Raw genomic sequence first — 15,806 nt, 5'->3', positions numbered from 1 at the left:
ATCATGGCAACTATTCAAATCTGCCATTGGAGCATCAAAGCAGCCATCCATAATATGTAAATGAATGAATATAGCTGTGTTCCAATAAAACTTTATTTACAAACACAGGGGGATTTAGCTTGTGGGCTGTAGTTGGCTGACCACTGAACAAAAAATCTATTTCATTGATGTCTTGACAGTCCTCCTCAAGAGATTCAGTTGTCTTTCCTGAATAATTTTTGTATGCACACCCAAGCCAACTGATGATTTTAACCACCCTGCAGAGAAAGTTGGAGGTCTTAAACTCCACAGCTTTACTTGGCTCTAGTCTCACCACCCAAGTGTGTAATAACTGAATTTAAGACAGTACCCTTAGGAAAAGAAAGAGGATAATTACAGCTTGACTTGAGCTCTTTATTTCAATGATTGAAGTGCACTCCTTTAGAAAGCCTAGAGGTACCATCCTGTGTGTACCCCTATTCAGCAATACCTTATCCACAGTCTTTTGGATATTCTAATAGTTGATGTCAAATTTTATAGTTGATGTCTCAAAACGCTCTGCTTTCCACATTTTCTCCTTTATTCCCTCTTTCTCTCTCTCTTTTTGTCCCACCATATTTGTCAAAGAAGATTTACCCTTACAAAACCACAATGGCTAGTTTTTGTCAGTTCATATTTCTCCAGATGTTTTGTGAGCTCATTCCTCCTTAATGTCTCTCAGACCTGCCCACCTCTAAGGTTAGGCTGGACGGTCTATAATTTCTCATCCTCTGCCACTCTAAATGGGTCCCTGGCTAGGCAACAGCCCCATTCCATGAGGTCAGCCAGAGAAAGTCATACATATCGTAAACATGCCACCAGCTATTCAGCAATAACATTCAGTGGAGTTTGCTTTAGTTCAGAAGCCAAGGGGATTTGGCAGAAAAAAATATACAAAAGGCTGTTATATTGGAGTAAGCTTGACAAAGTCAACTGCTAAAGAAAACTAGAGTCAGACTTTTGGCATCTAGAAAAGGAAGAAAAGATATTCTTTCTATTCAATTCTTTGAGGTCCCCAGAATAAGAAAAAAGATATTATATGTAGTTGCCTGTGTTTTCATTGTGATTTCACTCTTCTTGTTACAAAACCACAATGTCTAGTCCAAGTTCAGCAGTGACCTGACCCCAAAGTATAGGTTTATATGCTAGAGACACAACCTGTCCAGTCTTTGTGAATGGAGCTGCTGCACCTACACAAACTCTGGGAAGGAACTGTGCAAAATCCAGTGCTGAGGGAATAATACATATCGCTTAGGGCTTATGCCACCTGTTCATTCCTGCTCATTGTTTCTCATTTTCATCTTTTTTTAATTTAATTTTTATTTATATTGGAATATTGTTGACTTACAATGTTGTGTTATTTTCAGGTGTACAGCTAAGTGGCTCAGTTATAGATGTACATGTATCCATTCTTTCTCAGATTCTTTTCTCAGATAGGCTACTACAGAACTCTGAGACACTAACCCAATCCAATAAACTGTAGTTTCTGAAATTTGCATCCAATCTCCTTGCTCTTACAACCCTGATTTTGACCTTCGCTTCTGATCCTACATGACACAGTTGTAGGCAAAGTGTCCTCTCACTTTTCAGTGCAACCTTGCAGAGCTGGCCAGCAGGCTGGCCCCATCAACTCTCCTTTGTAGAGATTGGAGGGGAGGGAAAATCAGTTACCAGAAGTTGAAGCAGAGGAACACAAAGGTGAGTGGAAACATGAGATCATAAGTGAATCTAATTTGAGAAGGTCACACCAGAGCCAGAGCTGAAGGCTGGTGCCATCTCAAAGGACACCATATCATTAAAATGAACTAGAAATCTACTTCTGAGGCAGGCCTGGGGCAGATAAAACCCAAGGAGTTAGGATATATCATTGCTGGTAAACCAACCGAGGGGACATGGCAGTAGCAAGTTCAGAATGGAATCATCAGCTAAACAGAGTGTAGACAAAGTCAGAGCTGCTAAAATGGAGCTCCTTCCACTGCCTGAATCCGCAACCAGGAAGAGGTTCCTTGCAGATACAGTGCTGCTGGAAACACAATGGGCATGGTCTTTAGTTGTCCTTGGACTTCTGGTCACATGATTGACGATCTTCTTGTTTCAGCTGCATGAAAATGTTTGAAGTCAAAAGGGTTTGTCCATACATTTTAGCTAAAGCACTCAACAGAAAGTAGTACTACCTCCTTGCCCTGCCCAAGGTGAAGCCAGTGAGGAAGTGGCACTGGGTAGGGAAGAGAGATAAGTTGAGGCAGCCCCTCAACTTCCTCCTGGGCCATCATAGTTTCCTCTTTAAAAAATGAAGCATTTCTTTCTCAGAGCAGGAGAAATGTAGGGTGGTGAGTCTTGTCTGGGGAGCGTGTGAAATACATGACTTCACCATGGAGACAAAGAGCTGTGTTGAGTCATTAACATTCTGGTCCCAGATCTACTTCTTGGTGTTGTAAGCTGGCTGGGCAGGGTTCAAAGGAGAGTCCAAAGTCAAGAAAGCAATGTTGACTGAGTCACATCAAAATGGAGCCCACAAATGCTGATCCATACCATGGAGCAACAGCTGCTTAAGGGGCCCTTCCTTCTCTCCATGATTGTGTCCACCTATTCTTGGGGCACTTGGGTAAAAATCAGGTTGCTTATTTGCCCCTAGTGAACAGAGGGGCAGCAATGCCTAGAACAAGGTTCAGCTGTGTAAATCAAAAGCCTAATTCTCTAATGAGTAGTTAGGCTTGGTCATGTGACAGAGACGAGCTCAATCCACTCATGACCAGCACAGACTGAGATAGTACACATCACTCTGAAGTGAGAGAGAGGCAAGCAGAAAGGACTTGGATCCATTTGTGCTTCTTTTCAGGACTCTGTCCCTACAAGGATGAGATGAGTACTTTACTGGGTGCTTGTTCGCATGCCTGAGCTCCCTGTCTTTATTCAGATCCATGGTTAAAACTTGCCTGGGCCAAGTGCCTCTGCCTCCAACCCTGGTGGAAGGTGAAGTGAGCCTGACCAAGGAATCCCACCCAAGACAGGAAAGATGGACAGAGTCTTCCCATCTCTTCCTCTTAAAAGAAATACCTGTATTTGCACACAGCCCTTCAATGACTTAACCCAGAAAATGCTAAGTGGAAGAAGGGGGGTGTTCATAGGCTTCTTTAACCATAAAAATTAGGAAGAAATAAAACACCAGATTTGGAATGGGACACACCTGGTTTCAGAGTACATTATTCAGTGTGGTTTTGAGCAAATTAATTCTTCTGTTTTTCCTCCTTTCCCCACTCTTTTTTCCCCTTCTTCATAATAACACTTCAGTAAGCCCCTCTCTCTACTCAATTCATGAGGAAATTGAGGAAAATAATAACTGCTTCACAGAACTGTTGTGAGAGTTAATTTGGAGACTCTACGTAAAGCACTGAGTCCCATGCCCAGCACAGGGGAGGCATTTAGGAACTGGAAATTCCCAGTCTTCCCAAAGTAATAACAGCCTCAGTCAGCTGACATGAGTATTCCAAGAGTTCAGAAAAGAACCTCATTGTTCATATTAGTCCTGGGTGGTCAGGCATCTTTCTCTTCCTTAGGCAACTGGAACACGCTTAACATGAGTGAGCTCCTTTTCTGTCAAGCAGTATGCTAGCAGGGCAAGATTCTCATAGGCTGGCCAGGAGACCAAGGGCACAAGCCAATGCATTGCTGTTTGGGAAATCCTCCCTTTGTGTTTAAAATTCTATGATTTAAGAATCATCCTGAATAGCAGAGTTGAGAATTCCAGTGTTAATGATTTCTTTAAAATCATCAGCCACAGTATTCTAAAGGCCTGTTTAGAAATTACTTTAATCAGCAGAATTTCCAATAGCAGAAAATTTAATTTAAAAATATTTAAAACTAGAAAGGACTTTGAGGATAGCTGTAACCAGATATTAGGTATATGAAAAGAATGAGGAAAATTAGACCAGAGGACTAGTGTCTTGCTGTTAGTTACTGAAAGAACAAGAATTAAAAAGCAGGTCTTAGGACACCCAGCTTCCATGATATTTTGCTGGCCTCTGCATTTTCTCAGGAAATAAAACCAACCCTGGGCTTCTTTACAAAATAGAGATTGGCATGGCAGAAAGAACATGCCCTAAACATTCAGCCCACGGAATCCAAGTCCCAACTCTAGACACCAGGCTGGGTGATTTGGTGGTCCAGCTCATGTCACCCATCTCCACCCTGCCGTCAGAAGGTCCTTGGGCAGCCGCTGAGAGTCTTGGATCCTTTCCCTCGCTTCAGATATTGCAGGAGTGCGACTCTCCCCAAAAGAGCAATAGAACACCCAGGGTGTGCTTGGCTAACAGACTCAGTGCGAGTTCTTTTCCTCACTCTGTCCAAATAAAGGCAGCCGCTGTCTGCCCATCTTTTGTCAATAGCATTTTTGTGCTGTCATCCCCAGGGTCACTGGTTGTTTGTTCTTCGACTGCTTTCTGGGAAGCTTTTTACTGCCATGCTGAGCCTCTGCAGTGAGCTTAGAAGAGCCTCAATCACACAAGATGCCTCAGAGAGAAGGAAAAGAAGCAAGAAGAGAAAAAAGAATTGCAATATTAAGCTGGCCTATCCGGAATTGCATAAAAAGAAAAGCAGCAAAAAAAGAAAATCAAATTGTGCCTTCCTTTGCTTCTGAAATTGTCTTTCACTGATGCAGAAGAGAATGGGTCAAAAGCTCAGACCTTGGTTGGCTGAAGCGAAAGAGTGAGTCTCTGGATTTAAATTCCTCTTTTTGCCGTAAATTCAACTCAACCAATATACAGTCAGTAGCTACTCTAAGTTTAGCTAGCATTGTTAATGGTGAAAAAACAAAAGTGAGGAAGTTCCATCCCTCCCCCCACCTTCAAGGAGACTGTCATCCAGTGAGACTGAGTAGATGAGAGCTGGACCGCGAGCTAATAGCCATAACACTAGGCAGACTATAAGTAACTGTTTAGTCATCAAAACAGTCTTTCATTAAAAAGACATGTATCTGAGTATCTGCTATGTGTCAGGGAAAATGCTTAGCCCTGGGAATTTAAAGAATAAATAAGCCGGGATCTCAGCCTTCTAGGAATTCATAGTCCCACAGGGGATATGTGTATGTCTGGTGCCATGAGACAGAGTCACAGGAATTCAAAAACAAGAGAGCTTTCATTATGACGTGATCAATCCAGCCCCCGAAGCAGAGGGACATTTAAGGGAGAGCTTGTGCATTTCCTGTCCCAGACTTGGAATCAGTCATATCTTCAAGGACATCTAAAAACACAGGTTCAGAGGACATCTGAAAACACAGGTTCAGAGGACATCTAAAATCCAAAGGCCCAGGTGAATATTTAGCATGAACCATGTCACAGAGATGGGAAAGTAGGAGGCAGATTATGAAAGAACTGGTGGATCAGTTTGGTTGGTACATGGCAGGGTACACAGGGGAGAAGCAGGGTCACACCTGGGAACTCAGGTTGGACAGGCTGGGAAACATGTTAGAATGCCCAGCTAGTAGTAGATCTGATGGGTCAGGGAGGCTCATGAAATGGCTACATGGAAGAAAGACATGACTAGTTCTGGGATTCAGGAGGATCTGGCAGCAGAAATGCAGTATAATTGTGAAGTATACAGTAATCAGAAACTAGTGGGTCAAGTTCACTATAGCAGCTTAGATTAAAAGTAACGGAGACCCCTGGTACCCAAACTGTAGTCTTGGAATACACTTCCCACTACAAGAAATCAGGAAGTCCTCAGAGATATGGCTGGTCCCAAGTCTGGGCCAGAAGATTTACAAGATGAATCTGGAGTACCTTATGTCAAATAACAGAGAAGCTATCAAAGACCACTGGGTTGTACAAAAAGAACTCAGAGCCAACTGGGAGAAGTGACCATAGGCCAAAAACAGAGCAGTCTGAGCATCCAGTTAGAATCATAACTGAAGGGTATGAAAACACATCACAGATGTTAAATCTACAATATCATAACAGTATTTAAAAGAAAAACATTAATTGTTCTCTATTCGAAGACACTGGGAAACCAACCAGTAAGTAAGGGAAAGAATCATGCATTGATCTTGTCTTCCCTCCATGAAATGTACCACTGGGAACCCACATGTTAAATGAAGGAAGTTTACTCTTATAGAATATTTACACTGATAAATGAATAAGGAAAGATAGAATTTAGAATATCACCATTTTGCTACTTCTTACGAATGAATGGTCCTGAGCATCAGTAATGTTAAAAGAGAGACAAGTAGAAACTATGTCCATCCCATGCCACTATGAGGCCGTCTTGGTTTACTTTGTGGATCAAATGTGTAGGTCTACCAATCAATTCGTAAGAAATTCAACAGATAGAAGAATATTTCTAGTGACGACACAGGGATACAATTAGCAAGATCCAGACCATAGGAAAATCTAAAGACAAAAGACTTGGTTCTTCAACAAATAAATTGCAAGAGAAAGAAATAAATGGATGCAGAACCTATAGATTAAAAGAAAAATTTTAAAGTGATCAACCAACCACAAAAGTGGACTTTATATGGATTCTGACAGAAACAAACTATGAAAAATAAAGCCATGTCTGAGACTTGAGTATATGATAAGAAATGACTATTAGGGAAAGCATCTGCCTACAATGTGGGAGACCTGGGTTCAATCCCTGGGTTGGGAAGCTCTCCTGGAGAAGGAAATGGCAACCCACTCCAGTACTCTTGCCTGGAAAATCTCATGGATGGAGGAGCCTGGTAGTCTACAGTCCATGGGGTCACAAAGAGTCGGACACAACTGGCGACTTCACATTAATTTCTTTATTGAGCTGTAAATAGTATGTTGTGGCTATGTTTCTTTAACACTCATCTTCTAGGAATGCTTGTGGATAAACTGAGATAATGTGTGAGACTCTTCATTACAATACAGACAGGCAGGGCTAGGTGGAAATATAGAGTTGATTACTGTTGAAACTGTGATAGGTGTATGGGAAGTTATGATAGCATCTATTTCTGTATGTGTTTTAAACATTTCATAAGAAAAGGATAATAGTAAAGTCAAACCAATAATAAAGATGGAGAACTGAATAAGGAACTGGGGAAAGAGAGGCAAAGACAAATGGCAGAGACATATCTCTCTGGGTCTGCCGGGAAACCCAGCCAAAGTGCCTGGCAGGGCAGGCGCTCATGTCACGACAGCTCTTGACTGTTTCTCTTCTCTTGTTTTGGCTCAGACTCATTGTTTGGTTTTTCCCAGCTCTTGTTGAAAACAGTCTCACCTGTGATATTCTGATCAACCCACACCTCCTCCTTGTATCCCTCGTGAGTCCCACCAGGCATATTGAGCACTTGAAGGAGCCCCGTTCACACACACCAAACTCTCCCATCACCACGTTTCTCTCTCCCTAGCCCAGGGACTGTGTCAGATGCATCTTTGCACTCTGGCGCCCAGCAAAATACTTGTTACACAATAGATGCTGAAAGAATTGAATGAACCATGAGTGGATGACTCTGAACTTTAGGTGATCAGGGCAAGGGAGATGCCATTTATAGAGGTAAGGAGGCATGAGAAGTTAGATTGGAAGAGGAATTTTGTTTCAGACATTTTGAATATAAAACTCGAAGAACTTGAACTCAGAAAGGCAAGTTGGACTCAGCACTACACTTTGGAAGCCTTCTTCACAGAGATGAGAATAAGTCATTGGAGAAGACTGACTTGTAAAGCAAGAGGATATTTGATGAGAAGGCTGTTGACAACAGGCTTGGAAATTGAGGATAAAACAAATGAAAAGCACATTAAAAAGAAAAAAAGGAAAGAAAAGGGTGATCCAAAGTTTTTTAAAAGGAGGTGGTGCATAGAACAGAATTCCAGGTGGATGCTCAGAAGGAGGAAGCCCTGAAGGCAGACAGAGCTATGCCAGAAGAGGAGGCCCTGAGTGACTGTCAAGGAAGTGACTCTGGTGAAGAGGAGGAATGAATGAAGACAGGTTCAATTCAGTTCAGTCGCTCAGTTATGTCCGACTCTTTGCGACCCCACGAACTGCATCACACCAGGCCTCCCTGTCCATCACCAACTCCTGGAGTTTACTCAGACTCATGTCCATTGAGTCGGTGATGCCATCCAGCCATCTCATCTTCTATCATCCCCTTCTCCTCCCACCTTCATTCTTTCCCAGCATCAGGGTCTTTTCAAATGAGTCAGTTCTTCACATCAGGTGGCCAAAGTATTGGAGTTTCAGCTTTAGCATCAGTCCTTCCAATGAATATTCAGAACTAATTTCCTTTAGGATGGACTGGTTTGACCTCCACGCAGTCCAAGGGACTCTCAGAAGTCTGAAGATAGGCAGGAGAGTAGAAACCAGACTGGAGGGTCAATGAAGACAGAAGTTATTGAAAACAAAAATATAACTGGGAACTGTTTTCCTTTTCATGAAGCTGGTGATAGAAACTGGTAGAAACAGCACAGAAGGACATTGAAACAAAGAAGAGACTATGATGTAAAGCATCCCTGGGAGAGACAGAAGTAACTCTTGACTTCCAACTTCTAAACGTTTGTTCTTATTGCATTTTGTGTCTAATGAAGACACTAAAATGTTATTTTTATTGGTTCTCAGAGTCAGGAGCAAAGGTAGATAGAGATAACATTTATGTATCAATTATGATTGCCAGGTTATTCTAAGCGGTTTATTTACAACAGCTCATTGAACCCTCCCAACTCAACTCTGTGGACATGGTCGATATCATCATCTCATTCTACAGATGAAGAACCCAAGGCACTAAAAGTTTAGGTAACTGGAGCAGGGTCAGCTTGTGAGAGGGAGACCTGGAATTTGAACCTGATGATCTGGCTTCAGAGACTATTCTTAAGCACCACACCCTATGGCTTCTTAGGTGAGGGTGAGGTAAGTCATATTATAACCCTTTTATAGAGGAGACAGTCAGTTCAATGAAGACAAGTAACTTGCCAACCCATCAGAGGCAAAGCCAAGACTCAAGTTCACATCTTCTTGTGCCATCTTCCAGGATTCTTTCCATTACCTACTATTACCTCTTCTCAGGAATGCAGACAAGATGTTATCCATGAAAAGTGAGAAAAGGTTCCAGCAGAGCTGGGCATCTGTAGAGAACTTTTAAAAATAAAAAGGCTTGAAAGAGCTTTTGTGAATCACATGATAATGAATCGATCATATGTATAATTTCAATGCCTATACTATAACCAAAAAGCAAAGTCCAAGAGAAAGGAAGAAGACCTATCAATAAATACTTGTTTCATGAATGAATGAATGAATGGCTAAAACTTATAGAGACACATCTTCTCTTCCATCCACTGACCTCCAAAACATCATCAAAACCTGTTTTGTCATTTCAATAGAAATGACAGCTAGCATTTATTGAAGTTTGTTATGTTCCCAGCACTGTGCCAATGTATAATGTCCTTTAATTTTCATGAAAACACAAAGCTATAATCTTATTTTTATGTCTATTTTACAGAGATGGTATAGACACCTTCTGTAAGGAAACCTGGCTAGTAATTTACAGACCAAGATTCAGGCCCTACTTTGGAAAGCTCCAGCTTTCCATCGGAATTTACCTTGTCCACAAAATTTGTAGGAGACTTACCTCCCACCATAGGTATTCATGTTTCAGGGTTCCTTTTGGGTACCATCTAAAGCAAGCCCCTAACAATGACTGAAGGCTGGGACGTAGGAATTTATCCCAAGTGTTATTCCACTAGAGGCTGACCCACTACCTAAGGTTTGATGTAAAAAGATGAGCCTGAACAATCAGATTTATCTTGTATAAATTTAGAATTGGGTGATCAAGGCATCAAGCAGTTAGGAAGAGGAAATAAAGTCATATGAGCAGGGCTGGACCAGCGAGCCCTGGTAGAACCATGTGTCAGCCAATGAATGATGAATAAGGAGAGGAAGTTAATGAGTAAAACTAGTGGAGGGTGGAATGAATGGGAAGAAGATGAGCATAAAGTAGCAGCAATGCTATGAGGAAAAGGCTAAACAGCTTCTAAAAGAGCCAATGAAAAAGTAGATTTGGTACCTATAGTCTTCCTGCCCTAGCTGCAATGAGGTCTGATGTTGTATAGTTCATTTGTCTAATAGTTACTAGTGAAGATGGCACCCCATGTATTTCACTTCCTAGTATTCACACTCTCATGGAGCCCTCTCCCAGAGTTGGTGTATTTAATAATAGAATATGGCAGAAGTAATAGTATATTACTTCTGGGATTAGATTTTGAAAGACTCTTTATTGAAGTACAGTTGATTTACAATATTAGTTTCAGGGGTACAACAGTGATTCACATGTTTCACTGATTATACTGCACTTATAGTTATAGTAAAATGTTATCTATTTTCCCTGTGCTGTGCCATATATCCTTGCAGCTTATTTATTTTATACACAGTAGTTTGTACCTCTTAATCCCCTACCCTGATCCTGCCCTCCTCCCCCTTCCTCTCCCCTCTGGTAACCATTAGTTTGTTCTCCATATCTCTGAATCTGTTTCTTTCTTTCTTATATTCATGAGTATTTTTTTTATTTTCCAAATTCCACGTATAAGTGATAACATACAGTATTTCTTTCTCTGACTTATTTCACTAAAGCATAATACTCTCTAGCTCATTCTACATTGTCGCAAATTGAGAAAATTCATTTCTTTTATGTCTGAGTAGTATTCCATTGTATATATAGGCATCATATCTTCTTTATCCATTCTTCTCTTTGGATATGTAGGTTGTTTCCGTAGCTTAATAATTTTAAACAACACTGCTATAAACATTGGAGTGCACGTATCATTTTAAATTAGTGTTTTCATTTTTCAGATATATATGCAGAAGTGGAATTGCTGGATCATGTGGTAGTTCTATTTTTAGTTTTTTGAATAAACTCCATACTATTTTCCACGGTGGCTGTACCAATTTACATTTCTGCCAACAGTGTACAGGGGATCTTTTCCCCAAAACCTCATCAACATTTGTTATTTGTGTTCTTTTTGATGATAGCCATTCTGACAGGTGTGCTATAATATTTCATTATGGTTTTAATTTGCATTTCTCTGATGATTAATAATGTTGAGCATCTTTTCATGTGCCTTTTAGCCAATTGTATGTCTTCTTTGAAAAAATGTCTATTCAGATCATCTTCCCACTTTGTAACTAGGTTGCCTTTTGATAGTGATTTGTGTGAACTGCTTATATATTTTGGATATTAACCCCTTATCAGTCATATCATTTGCAAATATTTTATCCCATACTTCCCTGGTGGCTCAGACAGTAAAGTGTCTGCCTACAATGCTGGAGACCTGGGTTCAATCCCCAGGGTGGGAAGATCTCCTGGAGAAGAAAATAGCAACCAGCTCCAGTATTCTTGCCTGGAAAATCCCATGGATGATGGAACCTGGTAGGCCACAGTCCATGGGATAGCAAAGAGTTGGACATAACTAAGAGACTTCACTCACTTATCCCATTCAGTAGGTTGTCTTTTTGTTTTGATCATGATTTCATTTATCAGGCATGTGCTTTTAAGTTTAATTAGGTCCCATTTGTTTATTTTTGCTTCTGAGGTTTGTTTGGTTTTTTCTTTTTTTTGGCTCAGGAGACAGATCCAAAAAAATATTGCTACAATATATATCGAAAAGTATTCTACCTATGTCTTCTTCTCAGGTTCAAGACATCCCAGAACTGGTGCCTGTCCACTAGAGGACAATCACCAGTTCCTGGGTCTAGTTCTGGATGACTGGCATGCATGACTGGGTTCTGGGCTTCCAGGGCTGGTGTCAGACTACTGGTGGCTAGGACCAGTTTCTGACTCACCCGGCTGCAGTGACTGGGGTATTCTGAAACTTGTGTTGGCCTGCTGGTGGATGAATCTAGGGCCAGCCAGTCCCAGTGCTGATGCTGGCTTGCTGGAGGATGAAGCTGGTCCTGGCTATAGCAGGCTTGCTGGGGTGAAGGTCTGGGGCTCAGGTGATTCTGAGTCTGGTGCCTGCCCACTGGTGTATGGATCTTGGTCCTCAGGTCTCTGGCTATAATGTCCTGTGGGTCCCAATTACAGTGTCTACACACTGGAGTCTGGGGCCAGGTTCTTGGTCCTCCAGGGGACAAGGCCATGTCCAAGGATGGCTGTGGGCTCAGAAGGTCTTAAGACAGCCTATCTGCTGGTGGGTGGAGCTGCATCCCCAGCCAGTTAATTGCTTGACTTGAGATATTCCACTAGTGGTACCCATAGGCTTGTGGCAGAGACAGCTGGGGCCTGAGGCTAATGAGCTTGAGAGTGGATTCTAAAATGGTGCTTGCATTCCAAATGCACCAAGTGCATTCCAAAATGGTACCAGCATCCTTGTGGTAGAACAAAATCCCTCAAATGGCTGCCACTGGTGTCTATGTCCCCAAAGTGAGCTCCAGCTGCCTCCTACCCCTCCAGGAGACTTTTCAAGATCAGCAAGTAGGTCTGGCTCAGGCTCCTTTCAATTACTGCTTCTGCCCTGGGTCCTAGAATGTATGAGGTTTTGTGTGTGCCCTTTATGAGCAGAGTCTCTATTTCCCATAGTCCTCTGGGTCTCCTGAAAGGAAGCCCACTGGCTTTGAAAGCCTGACTTTCTTTCTTCTTCCCCTCCAGGTGCCTGATATGGGGCTCAGATTCCTCACTCCTTGGGGAGAACCTTTGCCATTTTAATTATTCTCCCATTTCTGGATCACACAGCCAGGGGTGTGGGTCTTGAACATATCACAACTCTACCCCTCTCATTGTGTTTCCTTCTTTGTATCTTTAGTTGTAAAAGATTTTTTTTCTGTTGGGTTCCAGGCTTTTTCATCAATAGTAATTCTGTAAATAGTTGTAATGTTGATATGCCTGTGAAAGGAAGTGAGCTGAGGGTCTTTCTACTCTGCCTTATTGGAAACTCCCCTCAAGACTACTAGGTTTTAAGGTTGGGATTAGGTATTAAAGACTGTGACTTCTGTCTTGGGCTCTGTCTTGGATCACTCACTCTGAGGGAAGCCAGCTGCCATCATGAGGACACTCAGGCAGCCCATGGGGAGCTTCCCTTGAAGAACAGGAGTTTTTAGCCAACAGCCAGTGAGGAACTGCCAACAACCATGTGAGTCAACTTGGAAGCGCAGCCTACCTTGAGATGACTGCTGAACTGCAACTTTATAAGAGACCTTGAGCCAGAACCACACAGTTAGGCTGCTCTTGGATTTCTGGCCCCTACAAACTATGAGATATAAATGTTTGTTATTTTAAACTACTAAGTCTTGGAGTAATTTGTTATAGAGCAACAGATAATTAATAGCCTTTCTTAGTTCCTGAGAGATATCTAGTCCATGTATTACCTCATAAGCTTCTTTTCAAAAAGCACCCACTTCTTTGAAGTAGTTTGAATATAACTTTGCTTCTTCTGGCTAAAAAGCCCATACCTGAACCAAAGACACTGCACTTGGTCCTTGAAGAAAACTCTCCCTGAAGACAGCTCACCTTAATTCTTAACCCAATTTTCATCCCGTCAGTTCTGCTCAAATAGCTGGGTTCAGACTCATCTTGTTTTTTTCTTGTATCTCCATCCATGTGGTTCCAGGCCTGATGCTCAGCATTAACCTACTGACAGGCTATGCCCTTGACTTCAAGTCCCATCTAACCTGACCAGCTAGATCCAGCTTGGCTGGATCCAAGCCTACCTAGCTTTCTGGTCCTGTTCTTGAATCTCGCAGTGTTAATTCAAATGTTTCTTCTTGCCTCCACTGCCAAAGTCTCAACATTGAGGAAAACTTATACTTTTGTTTTCCATACTGGCTTTCTAAAATTCACTGACATGTTCACCATTAAATAAATCTTCATTAGTACTTACAATATAGCAGTCATTATGCCAGGCATTGGTGATATGGAGATTAAATAACACACAACCCTGGTTACCAGGGAATTTTCAGTCCATTTAAAGAAACAAGTGCACAAATAAATAATAACAATGTGATATGAAGATTTTCATAGATGTAGTAACATTTGAATGGTTCAGAAAAGCTAACTAGGAATTCTCCAATTAAAGAGCATGAGAAGACAGTTTCAGGAAAAGGAAACAGTGAAGAAAAGTTTTGCATTTACTGATGAATACGGGAAACCCTTCTTAGAGTTTGCAAGGGCTAGTTACTTAGAAAATAGCTATGTCATATGCATATACTTTGATCAAGTCATTCCCAAAATTTTATTTTACAGATATCTCAGAGCCTAACCAGAAATTTATCTTATGGATGAGATTTCAAAATGTGCATGAAGCCATAGATACACGGATAGTGCTGCAATTTTTTTTTTCTATAGAGAAAAAATGGACATATCCTAAATACCCATTATTAGTGGCTTCGTAAACCAAGCACGTTCCTACAATGTATTAATACAAGGCACCTGTTAATAGAATGGGGCAAATCTACAGGTGTAACTATAAAAAATGTGAAATGTGCAGACCAGTGTAAATAGCATAGTACAAACTGTGTGTGTGTTCTTGCGCCTACATTCCTGCTTATTCATTTATTCATTCAACAAATATTTGTTGAGATCCTGCTATGTGCCCAGTACTATTTTGGAAGCTGGAAATAGAGCAGGGAGCAAGACAAAATGTAGGACACAGAACTACCTCTCTAATGCATTTTATCTGCACAGACCATCTCAGCAATGACAACAAAGAACAGGTAACAGTTGCTGGTGGTGCAGGTGTACTGCAGCACTGAGTGTCAGAATTGTGAACTTCACTTTCACTCTGTATCTTTTGGTACTACTTGAAGTTTTTACAAAGTTCAAGAGCTATCTGCCCCCACCCAAATTTTTAATTAGAGAAAGACAATAGCCGTATAATATAATTAAACCACTTACATGAAATCAGATTCAGTGCTGCTTCAAAGCACACTCCTTCTATACTCCCTACTCATTTGATTCTTTCTACAAAGATAAACTCAAGCCCAAAACATGATCTTGGAAATACCTTTCAAACTGATGGTTTCTAGTGTTTATCTCTAGACAAAAGAAAGGTCAACTGTAATCAACATAGGTGATTTTTAAAGAAGAAATTCCATCCTCAATTCGCAGAGAGAAATGGATTTGTGGGAATAAGCTCTGAGTTGGTTACTAACACACAGTCCCTCGTGTGAAAGAAATAACAGAGCTGGACGTGATTAGTATCATTCAAGTACATTGCCACAACATAACTTTACAAATGATTCCCAACAACGAGGCAGAAAGAATGTGCCAAGATTCCAGTAGCAGCCTTAATGGCTGGGTTTTGCAATGGTTCTGGAAGCGGTACGGGGAGTGCTTGCTGAAATAGTAGACATCGTGTTTTCATTCAGATCCTGTGGGAACACCCAGAGCTCCCTCCTCCAGCTGACTAGCTTGCTAACAATATCCTACCCTCATCCAAACCCACATAATTCACTAATAACACTGCAGGTCCAGAACTAAGTTTAGGCATGTATTTGGATTAGGCGTGATCTGTGATGACAAAGGTTTCAAGCTAAGCACAAATTAACAAGGATGAATTTATGCCGGCCAGGATGCTCAGTGAGGTTATTTATCACAATTACATCATTTGGCTTGGGGTGGGAGGCGAGGAGGAGGAAGAAGAGGCTCGTGAACAGAGCCTCCAGAGACCTCGACTGGTTCCAGCTGGTACAGAGGGAAACGCTGTTTGACTGCCCCCACCCACCCCTGTCTTTGTCAGAGCTCTCCTGACGTCCTCCATCAGCCAGGCCGGTCCTGTCAGACATCTGTCCTTAAACAGAGGCTGCCATTCAGGCCTGGTCAGACGAGAGTCTTGTGATACCTATCCATGTCTCTC

Source organism: Ovis canadensis, chromosome 2 (assembly GCF_042477335.2).
Source record: "Ovis canadensis isolate MfBH-ARS-UI-01 breed Bighorn chromosome 2, ARS-UI_OviCan_v2, whole genome shotgun sequence".
In the NCBI taxonomy this organism is placed as follows: Eukaryota; Metazoa; Chordata; class Mammalia; order Artiodactyla; family Bovidae; genus Ovis; species Ovis canadensis.
The sequence above is the reverse complement of the archived record's forward strand: the minus strand, read 5'-3'. Positions refer to the sequence as shown.